General features: G+C 43.4%; 1 protein-coding gene across 4 annotated transcripts in view; it reads right to left on the minus strand.

Moving 5' to 3' along the window:
- The window catches only part of MARCHF1 (membrane associated ring-CH-type finger 1), a 478,593-nt gene that overhangs the window by 267,071 nt on the left and 190,797 nt on the right, over positions 1-20,725 (minus strand). The window lies entirely within an intron of this gene.

Genomic DNA, 20,725 nt, shown 5'->3' on the forward strand with positions numbered 1-20,725 from the left:
TTATGTATATTTCTTAGAAACATTTTAAACATGAAGCTATACAGCTAAGTTACTTGTTACAGAGTGTTCTTTCCAATTTTAATAGACATTGATTGTATATTTGTTCCTTTGCATACTAGCCCTGAGGAAGGGGGAGGCAATTCCCCTGAAACACGCTGGCTGCCTTTGTCAGTTGTTACCTTCAATAGATTTCTCAAATAAACCTAAAACTCAAATAAAACAACCTTTTGTTAACCGGTACTCCATTGTACCCATCCATGTGTCTCCTGCGGAAATGTCTCTGCCATTGTAACAGTAAGGTAGTAGCCCAAGACCTTAACTGACTCTACTGCCCCTCCATTGAGTAATAAGCCCCCTCAAAGGCACTTCTACTATATCCCCCAAAAAAAATATTGTTCAATAACCAAACTTCGGGTACAGCGCTGTCATCCATGCACCCAATACATGGTTGACAGTTTCAAGGGTGGATACTCTGATCTAAAAAGGTACTAGCTTATGTGCAAGAGTGAGGTATTTTTTCATCAATTATGATATTTATATACAGTATGTTAAATAAAATGTCTATGCAATTTTACATTGTAAGGCGTACCTCCTTAACAGTCTCATGGGCAGTTTATTTTCTTGTGTGGATACTCTAATCTAGCTGGGAGAATTTTTGTTTTATCTTTAGGTTTGCCTTGAGTTGAGTCTTAAAACGTGAGGTAAAGGATTTAAATGTTTTTCTGCAGTTTGTACAGGGCCTGCTGTACAGCAGATTTGGGGTACTCACAGGGACTATATTTGATTGATTCCCTTTTGGTGACAGCTCTGTGGGCAGTTGGCTCTTCATAGAAAATGGTAATAGTGAACCTGCTGTCCCATATAGATGAATTTGAGTGATCATGGCCCGTAACAGAAAAATTGGGCTCCATTGTAGGAAAGGGGCCTAAACCTTTCTATACCTCCACACTCTCCTTCAATGCCAGTCAGCGTATACATCAGTGGAAGTGAATGTGTTCATTAATAATTGGCTACACACCGTTGCTAATGTATAAGGAACCATTCGGCTATATGTCAATGGCAATCAGTAGGACTGTCTACGCAAATGCAAATATATTTGTGCATCAGTGTATTTTCTATGACCCAAAAGACAAAATTTAGGTGCCACTCAGGTAGAGAGGTAAAGTCCAACTGGACGGCTGTGAGTGCAGGCAGGGACAGGGAGCTCATCCTAGCTCCAAGCTGCAGCAATATTAAAGGAAAATAATCATAAGCCGCACATCATGAAGCAGACCCATGTGCATGAAGTGAGATGAATGGCAGCCTCAGCCCGAGTTGCAACCAGGCCATGCCCCCAATGCAATTTGGGGATTAATTGTTGGGGACAAAACATGTCGGTCGTGGCCTGGCTGCAGTCCAAGCTCAGCCTGCCATTCATCTTACTTCTTGCACATGGGTCTGCTTTATTATGTGCTGCTTTTGATCTTTTTCTTTGACAGCATATTTTCTAGCTTTACATCATTATGCTTGCAGTGTCATTCCCAGGCTCACCAACAATGTCAGTAAATTTGCCATGCATTGTAACTTAGGCATTAAATCGTCACCACCTGAGACTGCCATATAAAGTCCACAAGCACTTGTAGCTCAGGATATCAGTACCAGATAGAGAGTTACTGTCATTCTTGTCCATATGTTTTTGTCTTTCAATCATTGGCAATCACTGAGTATGTGGAACATGTGAAGTAGAAAAAGGAGAGTAGAGGAAAAAAAATAGAATGGAGCAATATGTTGCTGAATAGACAGGATACAGCATGGAAACTGACTGCCACATTTGGCGTTAACAAGGACTTGTTCTTATTCTTTTCAAATATAATAGAATAAAATGTCTCCTGAATTTTTGTTTTTTTGTCTGATCTCTGAGCAATGGCATTCTAGACTCAGACCTCAGTGAGCCTCAGTGAGCTTGTTATTTATTAAACCTCCTATCTGGTGCTCCTTGAGGTGATTTTGTAGTCACAGTGGTTTGCTATTGTATACAGTTTGAAAAGTATTTCCGTTGCCCTGCATATTGTTAAGCCAATAAAGATCTGTTTTTCAATTCTTTTATCCATTTACAAGGTACCAGCAACTATGAAAAACACAAAGTAGTACCCTGTAGTGTTGTTAACACAATAGTCTTGCATCCATCCACTATCATCGGTCAACATGAGCTCTACAATTTACTCACGGAGAAGATGAAGAATACATCAATGCTTGTGTCTCAGTGCTATCCTTAGAAAAACTGAAGCATTTCTATTTTTAATGAATGTTTAAAAAAAAACTGAAAAGAGTCTGTTTTGCTAGAAAGGAAGAAAACTGTATCAAGACACTTTTATTTTTTATTTGAATTATCAAGAAGCTTAGGAAATCTTACTCTTGTGCTTAGTTGTTTAATTTTTTTTTTCCATTGGGATGTTTCAATCTTCATTTTTTTCCCCTGTACCCTACAAAGACTATCTCACCTTCCAGCCCCTCTGTGTCCCTGCAATAATTCCCCAATTATGCCCCGCTACAAAGTTCCCCTCCCCAGCTACATGAGCAAAATGATAATTTGGTCTGGACGTACAAATTCCTTTATCATTTCTTACTCCCCTTGGCATCTGGCACTTTTCTCTTCTCTCTGATGCTCTGTGGGCCCTCATGATCCTTCTGAACAATGTTAGACTGTTGGTCCTGCATTGTATGTGATGATGTCAGAGAACTGTGAACAGCAAGACACTAAAGCAGACTAGCTTCTGCAGGCCCGGATTTACTCCCTTTGCCGCCCCAAGGCCGGGTCCTTCAATGCCGCCCCGCCGCACACTATCCGCCGGACACTGGGAAGCGGGGGGGGTTGACGCTGCCGAAAATGACAATGAGAATCGGGTGGGGTGTTGCTGTCAAAAATGACATTGATCATCGGGGGTGCTGCCGTCGAAAATGACAAAATGGCACTGAAAACCGGGGGGGGGGGGATTGCTGCTGCCGAAAATTACATTGAGAACCATCTCCCTCTGTTTTCTCTCCTCTCACCATCCGTGACATGACAGGGGGGAACTCCCAAAATGAAAGTGAAAGTGTCCTCTCCTCTCAGCTGCAGTGCTGCCCCTGCACCCACTGCCGCCCCGAGGCCTGGCCTTGTTGGCCTTGTCTGGAATCCGGCCCTGAGCTTCTGGGGACCTGCTACAGGGACAGGATAAAGCCAGTGGGAGCAGGGGTACATTTAATAGCAGCCCAGAGTGGGGCGCTAAGGCAGGTATCCATGGTCACCTAAGAGGCTATATAAGCACTTTCTGCATAAGTTTGTGCTTGTCCTTTTTGTTAAAAAAAAGTGAAAACTTTATTTTTACCTTTTTTATATTCTGTGTTGCGCCTCAGTGCTGCTTATCTGCTGCAGCATTTTTTTTTACAGCCACTTCTGGTGTACAAGCTTGCACTCTACCAATTGCTGCACATCATTGCTCAAGATGGATTTCTTAATAGTGACAACAATGTGACTTGGCAAGACCACTTGTAATGTCCATGAGGAAAGTGTTGACAATGCAGGAGAACAATCAGGTAACAAAGACAGAGCATTGTCGTCCTATGGCAGAAAGTGCACGCGCAAGGACTTTCATGGTAGAATGACCAGGTTTTACCTTAATGAAAATTTTAAAAGTATGTAAACTTACTTTAAATACAAATAGCGTAGCTGCTGACTTTTAATATAGGGACACTTACCTGTCCTGGGATCCTGCGATGTCCTCACCCGAGTTGATTCTTCAATCAGCGTTGGGTGCAGACTCCAGCATCTGTAGTAAGGGAAACAGGAAGTAAAGCTTTGCCTCTTTTAAATAGTCCCAAAGTCTTCTGGGACCTGTGTTGTGTCCCAGAAGATTACGGGGGAAGGAGGGGGTGTGGCAAACATCTGGTTCTGTTTGCCGTGGCGATCTGGGTCAGAAGTGGAAGCAGGTACCTGTCAAAACCAAGTACCCGCTCCCCCCCCCCCAAGAGTGCCAAATGTGGAAGTGGGGGGGAGGTGGTACAAATAAGCAGAGCTTCCCCTTGAGCTCCTGGAGCTCCGCTTTATTATGGGACATTAGTGATTGGATTAACAGTATACAATGTATACTTTATTAAGACAGATTTATATTTAAAACCTTTTCAGGGTGCTTGACAAAACAGCCAAACACCTGCACACACAACAGGCTGCTGCTCACTGAGGGGAAAATGAATTATTAATATCATGTGTTTATTAGGGGTAACGTGTGTCCTACTTGTACAATATGCTTTTTCCATACCTGGAATGCATGGTCCAAGTTTAGAGACTCATCTGAGTTTCTAACCTGGGCTAAAAGGAACTCAGTCATCGTCCCTAAGCAGCCATGATGGAGTAAACTAATGCTTCTCTACCTTGGCCCTTACCTTCTTTTGCCTTGGAAGCCCCCTTTTCCTTTGCCCTGTTTTTTTCCCCTGCCCTTTTATTTATTTTTTCTCTTTTCCCTCTCTGCGTTTAGCAACACGTGTAACATGAACAATATGCACATAGATGTGATCCCTAAAGCAAAAGCAGAATATACAACTAAATCTAAATCTATAATGTTTGCTCTAACTTAAAGGGTCACTAAAGGAAATATTTTTTTTAGCTAAATACCTTCTTTTACCTTACTGAATGAATGAATGAATGACTTGTATAGCGCAACGCATGCGAATTGAATCGCCTCTGGGCGCTTTTTTCCAGCCAGAGTCTGCTTGGCTGGTGCGGTCAATTTTTACCCCGTAGGATCTTGACACGCTAGGGACACACAGTCATACACACATATATACATATATACTGGGCCAATTTTTTTTTTTTTTTTTTTTGGATGAGATCCAATTTACCTACCAGCATGTCTTTGGAGTGTGGGAGGAAACCGGAGTACCCAGAGGAAACCCACGCAGACACAGGGAGAACATGCAAACTCCAGGCAGATGGTGTCGTGGTCGGGATTCGAACCAGCGACCCTTTTGCTGCTAGGCGAAAGTGCTACTCACTGCACCACTGTGCTGCCCTGGTTTCCTCATTGTTGGTTTTTTCTTTGATGTTGCTGTAATTCCTCTCTGTTCTGGACACTTCCTGGTTGTCTGTTTCCTGATCACCTCAGTACTGGGAAATTTCTCACTGTGGTGAGTAATCAAGGAGGTGTGATTACTGTGTGTCAGCACCAATCCAGTTTCGTTTTACAAAGCATCACTGCCCTCTAATGGCTCTTTGTCTCTGTACATCAGAGAACCAGGAAACAACAGCAACAACGAAACTAAACTGCAGGTACATTATATGATTGATTTTTATCTATTTTTAATCATTTTTAAAAGGAATCAGTTAACTATTATGTCTCTATACCCTGTAAACAGTCATTTCAGCAAAAAAAAAAAAATTCCTTTAGTGACCCTTTAATACTTATGTATAGATGATTAGAGATCGTATAACCACAGAGTGGTACTGTGAATATGAGAAATGGGTATATAATGGTATGTCCCAATAGATTTAATTATGAGAAAAAGGTTGGCAGATGATAGACTTTATAGGCATAAACATTTAATACAGAAAACATACAAAACAAATTGCATTAAAATTCATTGGCTATTCACAAAATAGCCAATGAATTTTAATGCAAGTTGTTTTGTATGTTTTCTGTAATAAATTTATTTTTAATATACACCTGTGTTATGCCTATACAGTCCATCATCTGCCAACCTATTAATACTTATGTAAGTATTTATTGTGCATTATTTGGGGAATGTATACCCTTGATTTACAATGGATATATATTGTACCTCAAATATTGGTAAATGTTTTCTATACACTTGCACTTTTATGTTTATTATAAATGTGAATTTTGTCTTATATAATTGAAAACTTTAATAAAATAAGATTTAAACACAGAGGGGCAGATCCACAAAAGAATTACGCCGGCGTATCAATATTGATACGATGCGTAATTTTAAATTTCCCGCGTGGTATCTTTGTTTTGTATCTACAAAACAAGATGTGACTGCATCTCGGATCGATCCGACAGGCGTACGTCTTGGTACGCTCTCGGATCGTAGATGCATTTTTCCGCTGGTCGTTAGGTGGCGTTTCCGTTGAATTCCGCTTTGAGTATGCTAGAGTGGGTGACTGGGGACAAAGAGAAGGCAAATTTATTAAATGCTTTCTTCAGCTCTGTGTATACAATGGAGCATGGGGGAGCTCATGTCCAAAATGGGGGTGGGAGTGACACAGCCCCAAATCCACAATGGCTCAAAAGTGATATGGTCCAGAAATATTTAGACAGAATAAAGATGGATAAAGCACCTGGACCTGATGGCATCCATCCACGGATCCTAGGTGAGTTGAGCTCTGTCATTTCAAAGCCACTGTATCTAATATTTAGGGACTCATTAATGACAGGAATAGTACCACTGGATTGGCGTAGAGCCAATGTGGTGCCTATATTTAAAAAGGGAACAAAGTCTTTACCATGTAACTATAGACCTGTTAGTCTAACTTCTATAGTTGGGAAGATACTGGAACGTTTAATAAATGACCACATGGATGAGTTCTTGCTGGAAAAAAACTATTTAAGCAACCGACAGCATGGATTCATGAAAGACAGAAGTTGTCAGACAAACCTGATTTCCTTTTATGAAGCGGTAAGTAAAACCCTGGACAGAGGCGTGGCTGTGGACGTGATATATTTGGATTTTGCAAAAGCGTTCGATACAGTTCCGCACACACGGCTCATGTGTAAGGTAAGGTCTACAGGATTGGATATATCAATTTGTAAATGGATAGAAAACTGGCTGAAAGACAGAATTCAGAGAGTCGTGGTTAATGATTCTTACTCTGAATGGTCCAATGTTATCAGTGGTGTACCCCAAGGTTCAGTGCTGGGACCCTTACTTTTCAATATATTTATAAATGATATTGGGTCTGAGATCAAAAGTAACATTTCTGTCTTTGCAGATGACACCAAGCTATGCACCAAGCTATGCAGTGGAATAACGTCCTTGCAGGATGTCGCCAATTTACAAGCCGACCTCAATGCTCTGTCTAATTGGGCGACTAAGTGGCAGATGAGGTTTAATGTTGATAAATGTAAAGTTATGCACTTAGGGACTAAGAATATGCATGCATCATACATGCTAGGGGGAGTAGAACTGGGGGGATCTGTAGTGGAGAAGGATCTGGGGGTTTTTGATCATAAGCTCAATAATGGCATGCAATGCCAAGCTGCGGTTTCCAAAGCGAGCAAAGTCCTTTCTTGTATTAAGAGAGGTATGGACTCCAGAGACAGAGATATAATTTTGCCCCTGTACAAATCATTAGTAAGACCTCATCTGGAATATGCAGTTCAGTTTTGGGCACCAGTTCTCAAAAAGGATATCGGAGAACTGGAGAAAGTGCAGAGAAGAGCAACCAAACTGATAAGAGGCATGGAGGAGCTCAGCTATGAGGAAAGTTGATCCAGGGTAAATCCGATTGCCTCTCGGGGGATCAGGAGGGAATTTTTTCCCCTGCTGTAGCAAATTGGATCATGCTCTGCTGGGGTTTTTTGCCTTCCTCTGGATCAACTGTGGGTATGGAGTTGGGTGTATGGGATTGTATTGTGTTTTTTATTTTGTTTGTTTATTTTTTTGTGGTTGAACTGGATGGACTTGTGTCTTTTTTCAACCTGACTAACTATGTAACTATGCAAATTAGCTAGTTACGGCGATCCACGAACGTACGTCTGGCTGGTGCATTTTTTTACGTCGTTTGCGTTCAGCTTTTTAGGCGTATAGTTACCCCTGCTTTTATGAGGCATACTCAATGTTAAGTATGGCCGTCGTTCCCGCGTTGAATTTTGAATTTTTTACGTTGTTTGCGTAAGTCCTTCGCGAATAGGGATTTGCGTAGAATGACGTCACCGTCGTAAGCATTGGCTTATTCCGGTTTAATTTCGAGCATGCGCACTGGGATACCCCCACGGACGGCGCATGCGCTGTTCAAAAAAAAATTTGTTTACGTCGGGTCACGACGTATTTACATAAAACACGCCCCCATCACATCCATTTGAATTCCGTGCCCTTACGCCGCCAAAGATACACTACGCCGCCGTAACTTACGGCGCAAATTCTTTGAGGATTCGAAAAAAAAATAAGTTACGGCGGCGTAGTGTATCTTAGTTACGCTACGCCCGGCGGATATATGCGCCGATCTACGTGGATCTGCCCCAGATAGTGTAAAGCCCTGTACACACGATAGATTAACCAGAGGACAACTGTCTGAAGGACTGTTGTCTTAGGTTAACCGATGAAGCTGACTGATGGTCCGTCACGCCTACACACCGATCGTGTCAGAACGCGGTGATGTAAAACACAACAACGTGCTGAAAAAAATGAAGTTCAATGCTTCCAAGCATGTGTCGACTTGATTCTGAGCATGCACGGGTTTTTAACCGATGGTTTTGCATACTAACGATCGTTTTTGACCTATCGGTTATCAATCCATCGGTTAAATTTTAAAGCAAGTTTGATTTTTTTTTAACCGATGGTTAAATAACCTATGGGGCCCACACACGATCGGTTTGGACCGATGAAAATGGTCCTTCAGACGGTAGTCCTCTGGTTAACCTATCGTGTGTACGGGGCCTAAGAGTGCCAGACAAACGTGATTCTTTTACAATCAAAATATGTGTGGTTTATAGGCTGTAAGTAAAAATCACTTGAAAGAAAAAATACAGGTAGGATATGAAGGACCACTACTAAGAAAATGACTAAGAAAATGACTATATTTTGACCCTGACGTGCTTTATACCTGTAATGACACCGTTCAGTATATGAATTCCTTTTTCTAATTTCACTTACATTTTTTATACCTTTTGCTACATCTCTCTTTTCTTTCTGGAAAACTGAGAAACATCACATTATGGGTAAGGTGTTTCTTTTTTCTGAGTGTAAATTAGAGTACTGCCTGCACCGATGCTTAAAAATGAGTTCTGAGAAGTATTCACTGCTGGACACAGTTGCACCACATATGAGTCAGGTTCAATTATCTAGTCGAGGCTGAAAGCATCAGAACTAAAGAACAGATAAAGGTAAATTACTTTTTTTTAACTCAATTTATGCTTTGGCTGGATTGCTGCTTTATTCTCCAGTAATCAAGTTAGAAGTAAATCTAAACCTTCAGAATATCCCAAAAAGCGGATGATTACTATTTTATCAAGTTTAAATCTGAAATCCAATAAACATTTTTTTATGAGCTGAATTCCATCATTTATATTACTTCTTTACCTTTTGTTTGCATCTCTACAACAGAAATGAAACAATTTTATTTCTTGTAAAAGCAGTACTTTAGGCAGATATAAAAAAAACACCCTTTAGTCAAATTGTAAATTCACTACCACTTGCCGGCCACCCTATAGCAGATTTACTGCTACAGGGCGATGACTGTGTGCAGGATCACGTACATGTATACGTGATCAGGCAACTCCTGGGTAGTGGCTGGTGGCTTGCTCCTGCTGTAAATATGCACAGCGGGAGCCAATCAGTTTGTACCGCGGAATCGGTGTCCGCCGATCATTCGTTATACAGGCTGAATGCCAGTCTACCTATGTACTGTAAACAAGGCAGATTGCTATTCTGTCAGTACAGAAGGCATGGATCCTGTGTTCATTAGTAAAAACACCTCCTACACAGTGCACAAACACAATCCAGGCACACAGTTAACCCTTTGATCTCCCCTGATGTTAACCCCTTCCCAGCCAGTGTCTTTAGTACATTTTTGTAAACATATTTTTAGCGCTAATCTCTGTATTCGTGTCAAAAGTGTTAAGTGTTAAGCCCTGTACACACGATCGGATATCTGATGGATTTTTTCGTCGGATATCCGATGAAGCTGACTTTCATCAGTCTTGCCTACACACCATCAGTCAAAAATCTGACCGTGTCCAAAAGTGTTTATGTAAAACACTACGATGTGCTGAGAAAAATGAAGTTCAATACTTCCGAGCATGCGTCGACTTGATTCTGAGCATGCGTGGATTTTTAACCGATGGACGTGCCCACAGATGATCGTTTTTTTTTCTATCGGTTTTTTATCCATAGGAAAATTTTAAAGCATGTTCTATTTTTTTTCACAGATGGAAAACAAACCGATGGGGCCCACAAACGATCGGTTTGTCCATCGGTCCGTTTTCATCAGACAAACCGATCGTGTGTACAGGGCCAATGGCTGCGCTGCTCTCAATCTATCCACTCTAGCCAATCAGCGGCCAGGCTGAGCGGCGAAGAGGATCTCGAGACCGAGCGCGGGACTTTCGAGGGGTCAGGTAAGTAAAACGGGGGTTCAAGGGGGGGGGGCGGCATCTACAGATGTTATTTTCCTCTTAATGCATAGATTGCATTAAGGTGAAAAAAATGTTTTCTTTACAACTCCTTTAATATGTAATATTCAGTAATTGATGACAGCCAAAACTACAGGGGACTGGCAACATAACATTCAGTTGAGTACTTTGCCTATGGAAGCAAGCTGTTCAAGTAACCCATTTGACATAACATACTGGTTTATACAAAATCTTTTTTCTTATTAAAACTAGCAAAAGCGTGCCCATTCCAGAACAGGTAAGTGTGTGGAATGGAGCTGATTGGCACAACAGTGGTCAGGAGGAATGTACTGTGACCAGGGGGTGTGTTGGTTGGTGTTGCTGGAGGTTGAGGTTGCCCCAGGTGCACTTTGAGGGGGGTAAGGTACTGGGGAGGGGTGGTGTACTGTGACCAATGTGGTGGCTAGATATAATGCAATGGGGAAGATGAGGCAACTGAAAACTGGAAAGATAATGTGTTGTGATTGAGGAACAGTTAAGTAGTTTCCGTTAAGTGCCACTGTATCTGGCCATATTGCTCCAAATTATATATATATATATATATATATATATATATATATATATATATATATATATATAAATCTGATTTTTTTTTTAACAAAAAGAAGAAGAAACATTTCAATTGAACAAAAAACACATATAAAATGTTAGAGAGGACACAGAATTATCCAGTAGTATAGCCAGCCAGCCATACGATTTTTGCATTATTACTGTATATAAAGCTACAGTCCAGACAAAATAAAAAGACATAGGGCCAGATTCATGTAGACTTACGACGGGCATATCAGTAGATACACCGTCGTAAGTCCTAGACAGTAGGGTGGGATTCACAGTTTTCATGTATTAACTATCACTTAAAACGGAACAATATATTCAAACACTGCAGAGCAAGACATCACCACTTTAAGCATATTGCTTCAGAGCAAGTTGTATATGGAGCCCTAGTGCACCAGTCCACCCACCCTGCCAGATTATATTTATTGCTAAAGAATTTACAGTATCTCAAAAGAAATTCAGAATTTAGGGCAGCCTTCTAGAGGTTTAAAGAATATGCAAACCCAAAATGTCATATTCCCGATATGTGCCTGCTATACCATGTACTTGTATGAGAAAGTATCAGAAGTCCTGACAGTCCTTCTGATTTCCTATTAAAAACTGACCACAATAAGTAGGAGAACATACCGTGGTCAGTTCTCAAGCTGTCCTGCCCTCCTCCAATAATCAGACTTGATGTGCCACCTGCACAGGCTTTCACTGGAAAGCTCAGTGTGCTGCTGTGTTTCCTTCCCCAGCTCTTATGCAGCTGAGAACAGAGAGAATGTGATCACTTATAAAAAATGGAAAAAAGGTATTTATGTTTATTTTTATATCTATACACAAATGGTTTGCCTTTCATTTATATTTTTTACAATCATGTAAAATCTTTTAAACATCACTTTTTTTTTTTTAACCACTTAACCACCGCCCTAAGGGTGGTTCCTTAACTCTGGGAGGAAGTTATATAACGTCCTCCCAGAATCGTGCTCCCGCGCTCCACCTGGGACACGCACACGAGAGTCTCCATGACCGCTGGGTCCAGAGGACCCGGCGCATCACGGATCACGGTAAATCGCTGCTAATAGCGGCCGTTTATCACGTGATCGCTCCATCCAATGACGGAGCGATTACTTGTAAACAAACCGGCGTCATGTGATGATGCCGATTCCTCCCTCCCCTCTCTTTACCGATCGGTACAGTGTGAGAGGGGGGAGCAGAGGCAGCAGCACTGTGGGCTGCCCATACTGTGTAATACCCTGTGCAATACTCTGCCATACCCAGTGCAATACTCTGCAATACCCAGTGCAATACTCTGCGATACCCAGTGCAATACTCTGCGATACCCAGTGCAATACTCTGCGATACCCAGTGCAATACTCTGCCATACCCAGTGCAATACTCTGCCATACTCTGCAATACCCTGTGCAATACTCTGCAATACCCTGTGCAATACTCTGCAATACACTGTGCAATACCCCACAATACCCAGCAATACTCCGCAATACCCTGCAATACTCCGCAATACCCTGCAATACTCCGCAATACCCTGCAATACTCCGCAATACCCAGCAATACTCTGCAATACCCACTTCCCGCCAGCCATCATATGACGTCCTTGACTTTATGTAGGATATCTGAATGATGCCTGCAGCTACAGGCATCATTCAGATATCAGCTTTTTCAGCCAGCGATTCCCTACACCATAAGAATGATCTCAGCAGCTGTTCCACTGCTTGATCGTTCTTACGAGAGGAGAGAAGGGACGCCCCCCTCCCGCAGTCCCCCAGTGCTTCTAACGACTCAACGCTACGATCGAAGCCAGGAATGTTTTTTAATTTTTTTTATTTCAGGATCCCAGCCTAGAAGGGAGATGTGAGGTCTAATTAACCTTAAATCTCACTGTAAAGAGGACCTGTCATGCCATATTCCTATTACAACGGATGTTTACATTCCTTGTAATAGGAATAAAAGTGATCAAAAAAATTTTTTTTGTGGAAAAAAGTGTAAAATAAATAAAGTAAAATGAACAATAAAATATAAATATTTTTTAAAGCACCCCTGTCCCTGTGAGCTTGCATACAGAAGCGAACACATACGTAAGTCCCGCCCACATATGAAAACGGTGTTCAAACCACACATGTGAGGTATCTCTGCGAACATTAAAGCGCAAGCAAAAATGTTGGCCATAGACCTCCTCTGTAACTAAAAAGATGTAACCAGTAAAAATATTTAAAGCGGAGGGGCACATGCGCGAGGCTCACGATGAAGGAAGTGTTCCTTTAGAGCTCCGCACTCCCCGCCACTGTATCGGGACCTAATCAACCTCCTGAACCGCGCAGCAACCCTGCTTTTTCGAGCACCCTCCTCCGGAACAGACTCTGCCTCATCCAGGATGGTTTTAACCGGCCATCGCGGCAAACAAAAGCCTAAACCGATCAAGGAAGCCCTGGCCCGCGCCTCTTCCAAGATGGCGGCGAAGGCCCTGGCTAAGCAACAGGCCGCCTCCCCGGACAGATCCCTGCAGGCAGATAGCGAGGAAGATGAATGCACTGAATTTCACACCAGCGATCCCCATGCTTTACCATCGTCAGGTATGTCCCAGACAGACTTTCTTAAACATATGGAATCAATGCTGCATAGGGCCCTTAAAACTACTTCGGATCAAATAACCAATAGACTAACCCGTGAGATCAGAGAGCTCGGCCAGCGGACATCAGATTTAGAGACTCGGGTAGATGACATGGAGCTCACCCTCCAAGAACAGGCCCAGGAACAGGTGGCTCTGCGTGACGAGAATGCCGCTCTCCTCTCACGTTTAGAGGACGCGGAAAACCGTTCTCGTAGGTCAAACTTACGCATTCACGGCATTCCCGAGACTATTGACGATCTCCAGTCTTTTTCCACAGCCCTGTTCCAGGAGCTCTCAGAGTCCTCTATACCGATCGAAAGATTGGAATTTGACCGTATTCACAGGGCCTTAACTCGACGCCAGCAAGATGGCCCCCCGCGGGACATCATCGTAAAATTGCATTACTTCCGCACGAAGGACCAATTACTCACGGCTGCCCGCAATAAGGACGCTCTCCTGTTCCAGGGCCATACCTACCAGCTTTTTTCTGACCTGGCCCCGCTTACAATCGCAAAACGACGGGCCATGAAACCACAACTACAAGTGCTCATGCAACATCGACTGAAGTACACATGGCGATTTCCTTTTGCCCTGCAATTCTCCTACCAAGGTCAACAACATACCTGCACATCGCCGGAATCCCTCCAGCGCCTACTGGAAACTCTCCATCTGGTTGATCCGGCACAAATGTCAGAGACTGCCTTACCTCGCACCCCGGCCCGTAACGCTATTCACCCATATGTGGCCACCCCACAGAGATCCCGGCCGGGACCATCCTCTGTTCGAAAGGGGACCCCTGCCCGCTTGCCAAAAGATGGAACATCCGATCGTCAACTGTACTCACCTCGTTGAGTGTGTCTGTTCTCCTTTTTTTTCTTGCAGGTTTTTTGCATCTCCCCTGATGTCGGAACAAGCCTCCTTAGCTGAGTTGATCGAATCGTCTGGATCCTCTGTTACCCACCGTTATACCCATTGTCGATTCTCCACTCGAGGCACTCAGGGACTGCCTGCCTTTGATCTCCCCCTTCCCGAGGAGGAGGCTGCTGCAATCTCCTACCGTTCCTAGGGGTTGCCCAGGTTCAGTGTTACACCACATTGAAGTGGATTTTTTTTTTTTTTTTGCTCTGTTTATTTTCCTTTATTTTTTTTAATGACAGTTTTACAAAGTCCTACAGTTATATTTCTTGTTGCTGATGCTTTAGACGGAATGTGCTCGCCTATTTCCCTTCGTCCCAATTACTCCTTTGCAGGAGTGGCTCGACCTCCGCCTGTAACCATTCGGTGCTGACGGGTGTTGACCACCAGTGTTTACTGCAATGTATTTTTGGGCCCTGCTCCTCTGAATCCCCCCTTCTCCCCTTTTCCCTCCCCAGTCCTTCCTCTCCCCCCCACTCCCTCCTTTCCCCCTCCTACCCCCTTTTTCCCTCCCCCTTCATTCCTTGTGTCTACTCTTTACGTCCCCCCCTTTTACCTCCCCCCTATCCTCCCTGCCTCTGTCTTTCTTTCCCCCTTCCCTTCTCTCCCCTATCCACATCCACGTCTTCCCCTGGCCTCCCTTCGGCCTCTATCCCTAAATATTGTTTTTTGTTTGTTTGTTTTTATGTTTTTTGGCCTTCTGATAGACCGGACCCTCTCGGGTACCCCTTCGGGGTGGCCGAGGGGTTTGGTTGTAGATTTTAGCCCTAATATATGCGAAGGCTCAAGTACTTATTATCTGTCTTGTTATTATTGCTCCTAAGCACAATCCGTTTAGCTAGTCAATTGACTATTGCATGTTTTTCTCTCAAAAATATGTTTTATATATCCCGTTAGTGGCGGGGACCTGTCACTGCTCCCCCTTTCCACGGTCCACCCACCCACGGGCTAGCTGGCTGGCCTCTGTGTTGGTGTACTATTTGGTCGGGCGATAGAGTTAGTCTCTTCTCCCTCACCATAACCATTTGCTTGCCCTACATGGTTACTCTTGTCTTTTACCTTCCCTCTTTACTTCCTTTTCTTTTCTCTCTGTTACTCTTTTTCCCAGGTCGGCTGGGTCCCACGGTCCTGAAGGTGTCATTTCTACCTTTCCCATCCGTTCCCTGATGGCTCCCTTGAACGTACTCTCGCTAAATGTTAAGGGACTCAACTCGCCTAATAAGAGGGTCAAAGCTTTCCAAACGTTCGCATCTCTAAAAGCAGGTATAGTTGCCCTTCAGGAAACACATTTTTCTACTCAATCTACTCCCAAATTTTTTAGTTCCCGTTATCCCCAAGCATTCACTGCATCGGCCCACACAAAACACCGCGGAGTCCTGATTGCTTTCCATCATACTCTTCCTTTCACAGTCTCCTCTGAAATCAAAGACCCCGAAGGCCGCTATATTATACTAGTGGGTCACCTACAAGATGTGGAGACTCCCTTTGTCTCTTATTATGCCCCGAACACGAACCCGAACCCCTTTTTCACACACTTATTTCAAGTGGTCCGTTCTCACTGTAAGGGAACACTGTTTCTATGTGGTGACTCCAATTTGGCACTACAACCTCATATAGATAAAACACCCTATGCTCCTGAGCAGTACTCTCCCTCTGTGCGTTTTCGGAAACTCTTACAACAGGCTTCTTTGCTTGACTCCTGGCGTGAATGCAACCCAACAAAGAAGAATTACACCTTCTATTCATACCCTCATAAATCTTTTTCTAGAATTGACCATATCTTTATCCCAGTCGCCTCCTCCCCCATATTACTTAACTCCACTATCCAGCCTATCTCTTGGTCTGATCACTGTGCAGTACTGACCACGGTCTCTTCCCTAATCCCTATGTCCAGGGACCGCACTTGGTGTATGAATGAGGCCCACCTTACTAACCAATCTTACTGCTTTGACATCCAAATTGCTCTGACAGACTATCTGAAATTTAACTCTACCCCTGATATTTCTCCTGTTCTTCTTTGGGAAGCACACAAGCCTGTAATTAGGGGTAAATGCATCTCAGTCTCCACCCACCTCAATCGCGATAGGAAAGCCAGGCTAGCTGACTTGGAACGTGCTTTCCATCAGTGTTTTCTCCAATTTCAGTCCTCCCCGTCTGAGGTTTATAGAGTACAAATGGAAAAAGCTAAGACAGAACTAGACTTAGCACTAGCTGAATTAGCTGACAAGGCTATTCGCAGGTCGAATCATACTATCTACACTAAGGCTAATAAACCAGACTCCTTTTTGGCCCTCCGTCTCCGTCGTCCAGATCGGAACCACGTTCCTATCAGACTACGTACGGATAAAAACACGTACACTAGCAACCCCGTGAAAGTCCTAGCCGAGTTCCGGAAACGGTTACAGGACCTCTATAAAGCCCAGTCCTCCTTCTCTTCCTCTACTGCAGAGGCGTTATTCCAAAATATCCCTTTTCCCACTCTATCTGACTCTAATCGTGAATCCCTTGAAAAGCCCATCACGGTTGAAGAGATCCTTGTCGCTATCAAGACTCTTAAACCCCACAAACGACCGGGACCTGATGGGCTCTCAGCCACTTACTACAAAAAATTTGCCAGTACCCTCGCCCCACTTCTTACTAAATCCTTCAATGCCTTGCTTCAACAGCACTCTTTTGGTCGAGACACATTGACAGCTATAATAGCCATGATTCCCAAACCCAATGTAGACAATTCGCTTTGGTCAAACTTTAGGCCTATCTCATTACTTAATCTTGATGTTAAATTATTAGCCAAAGTAATGGCCCTACGCCTTAATCCCATTATAGGTAGACTGATCCATAAGGATCAGGTAGGTTTTATACCACGCCGACAGGCCGGTGATAATATTAGAAGAGTGGTTCTTTTACAGCATCTAGCCAGAACACGTAAGATTCCTATGCACCTGCTGTCCCTGGACATTAGAAAGGCTTTTGATACGGTCTCCTGGCCCTATCTTAACTACATCCTAGCCCGTTGGGGTTTCGGTCCACATTTTTTGCAGTGGGTGAATTCCCTTTATAATCAACCTCAAGCCTACATCAAATACTCTGGCTTCCGCTCAGAAAGTCTCCAGATACGCAGAGGAACTAGACAGGGGTGCCCCCTCTCCCCTTTAATATTCGCCTTGGCGATAGAGCCCTTGGCGGCCCTGATTAGGGCTAGCCCTGATATCAAAGGTTTGGAGGTGGCTTCTACTACCCATAAAGTCTGCTTATTCGCAGACGATGCGCTTCTATTCATCACCTCTCCCCGCACAACTCTCCCGAACCTTATCCAAATTATGGAAAAGTTTGCAGGTATCTCTGGTTTAGAAGTGAACAAAGCCAAATCAAAGGCCCTCAATGTGTCTCTTCCCTGCTCGGACGTTGCCCATTTACAAGAATATTTTCCTTTTACTTGGTCCACCACATCTCTTCCATACCTGGGTATACAGCTCCCATCTGATCCGTCCTCTCTTTACAGGTCTAATTACCTTCCTATGCTGTCACATTTAACTTCTCTCTTGGAGTCCTGGAAACCACTCTGCGTTTCCTGGTTAGGACGTGTAGCAGCCGTCAAGATGTCCCTACTCCCAAAACTTTTATACTTATATAGAGTCCTCCCGATTTCTGTCCCCTCCTACTTTCACCGTGTTATCCAATCCAGGGTTTTTAAATATATCTGGGGCCCCATAAAACCTCGAGTTTCTAGATCCGTTCTCCTTCGTAATAAACTTAGTGGAGGCTTGGGGATCCCCAATTTTGCCCGCTATTACCAGGCCGCTCAGCTTTCCCAGATCACACTTTATCACGCTCTATCAGAAACTCCAATATGGGTCAGTTTAGAGGCCGTGGATATTTTCCCTTTGTCAGTGTCTAATCTCCTCTGGTTGCCTCCGTTGGCCCGAGGCCCTATCATAAACCCGGTTACGCGCCACTCACTCAAGCTCTGGGACAGTTTATCTGGACGTTTTCATCTGTCGTCTTCCCATGCCCCGTTACTTTCCTTCCTAGGTCACCCGCTTTTTTATCCTGCCTACGCGGAGCCGGAGTCCTTCCGGCTCTGGCGTCAGGCAGGGTTATACCGGATAGGAGATCTTCTCACAGACACTACTCTCAAATCCTTTCCAGATTTACAGACCCAGGCCAAACTTCCTTCCGGGGAATGTTTTCGTTACCTTCAGATAACTCACTTCGTACGTTCAGTAATTGGTGATTGCTCCTCCCTGGACAGCATGTCCTTTTATGAAAATATTTGTAAGTCAGACCCCCATGCCCCTGGTGTTATTTCTCGAATTTACAGTCACCTTACCACTTCTTCGAATGATCTCCCCCTGTATGCTGCACAGTGGTCTAAGGACCTTCAGATTACACTGGATAGGGAGGACTGGACTGAAATTTGGACCCGCACGAAATCCTCTTCCCAGAATATTGTGGCCCTTGAGGCCAACTACAAGGTCCTTATGCGGTGGTACTTGGTCCCCGCAAGGATCTCTAAATTTTTGCCAAATTACCCGCCCATTTGCTTCCGGGGATGCGGAGGGAGGGGAACACATGAACATATTTGGTGGTAATGCCCGGTAGTGCAACGGTTTTGGGTATTAATATTCCGTATGGCCTCCACCCTCTTAAATGACGAACTCCATCCTGATCCATCCCTAGCTCTCTTAAATCATGTGCAACAGGACTACACCAGAGCCCAAATTAGACTTTTATTACAATTGACCACTGCTGCTAAACAACCGATTGCCAGGGCCTGGAAGACCCCAAATATACACATGGCGGAAGTTAAAAACAGGGTGACCCAAGCTATGATACATAGTAAAATAGAGGCTACAATTTTAGATCGAATGGCCCAACACGACAAAACCTGGACCCCCTGGGTGGAACACTTTCTTCCTCCAGACTTTGACACTGCTTTGCTGGTGACGTAGTCACCCGGGAAACCGAGAGGAGTTGTAACAGTATAACTAAAACATATCCAGGAACCATGACCCATTACACGACATCCTTCCGGGGCCCGTGCGGCCCGGCCGACTCTTTTCCTTTATCCTTTTCTATCTTTACTTATTCTCCCTTTTCTACTCCTTTTCCCATCTGTTTCTTTTCTCTCTCTTCTTTCCCCTTCTCTTTTTACATTTTGTTTTGTCTGAAATGCCCTGAGTAAATCCGTCTGGCACACCAACAGACTAGTGCCTGGATTTATTTTACGGCCTTTCCCTGGTTTGACTACTGAGTACTCTTCCTACATGTATGATTGATAACAGATTGACACTTTTACCCTTTCCAATGTCCCCTTTATACGTCTTCTGGGGTTGGACCTTTGGTCTACCTATTTTGCTTTGATGTATCTAAACGTTCCATGTTCTGACTGTTTGCTGTTCATGGCTTGTATACTATACTTTTGTTAATATGGTTTTACTTGCCACACTAAGTCTGTACCATGATATTCTTTTTGATATGACAATCTGAAAATACCTGTTTTGTACTCTGTATGTGAATACTCAATAAAAAATTTGAAAAGAAAAATATTTAAAGCGTCGCCAATGGAGATTTTTAAGTAGCGAAGTTTGGCGCCGTTCCACGGGCATTTGCAATTTTGAAGGGTGACATATTAGGTATCTATTTACTCAGCGTAACTTCATCTTTCACATTATGCAAAAACATTGGGCTAACTTTACTGGGTTTTTTTTTCTGTAAAAAAAGCGTTAGAAAAATTGCTGCGCAAATACCGTGCAAGATAAAAAGTTGCAACAACCACCATTGTATTCTCTAAGGTCTTTGCTAAAAAAAAAGCATATATAATGTTTTGGGGTTCTATGTAATTTTCTAGCAAATAAATGATGATTTTTACATGTAGGAGAGAAATGTCAGAATTGGCCTGGGTGCTCCAGAATAGGGATGATCCGAACACCCCCCTGTTCGGTTCGCACCAGAACTTGCGAACACACCAAATGTTCGTGTGAACTTTAGAACCCTATTAAAGTCTATGGGACTCGAACGTTTGAAATCTAAAGTGCTAATTTTAAAGGCTAATATGCAAGTTATTGTCCTAAAAAGTGTTTGGGGACCTGGGTCCTGTCCCAGGGGACATGTATCAATGCAAAAAAAAGTTTTAAAAACTGCTGTTTTTTTCGGGAGCAGTGATTTTAATAATGCTAAAAGTGAAACAATAAAAGTGAAATATTCCTTTAAATTTCGTACCTAGGGGGGGTGTAAAGTTAGCATGTGAAATAGCCCATGTTTCCCGTACTTAGAACTG

This window comes from Rana temporaria, chromosome 1 (genome assembly GCF_905171775.1).
Source record: "Rana temporaria chromosome 1, aRanTem1.1, whole genome shotgun sequence".
NCBI lineage: Eukaryota > Metazoa > Chordata > Amphibia > Anura > Ranidae > Rana > Rana temporaria.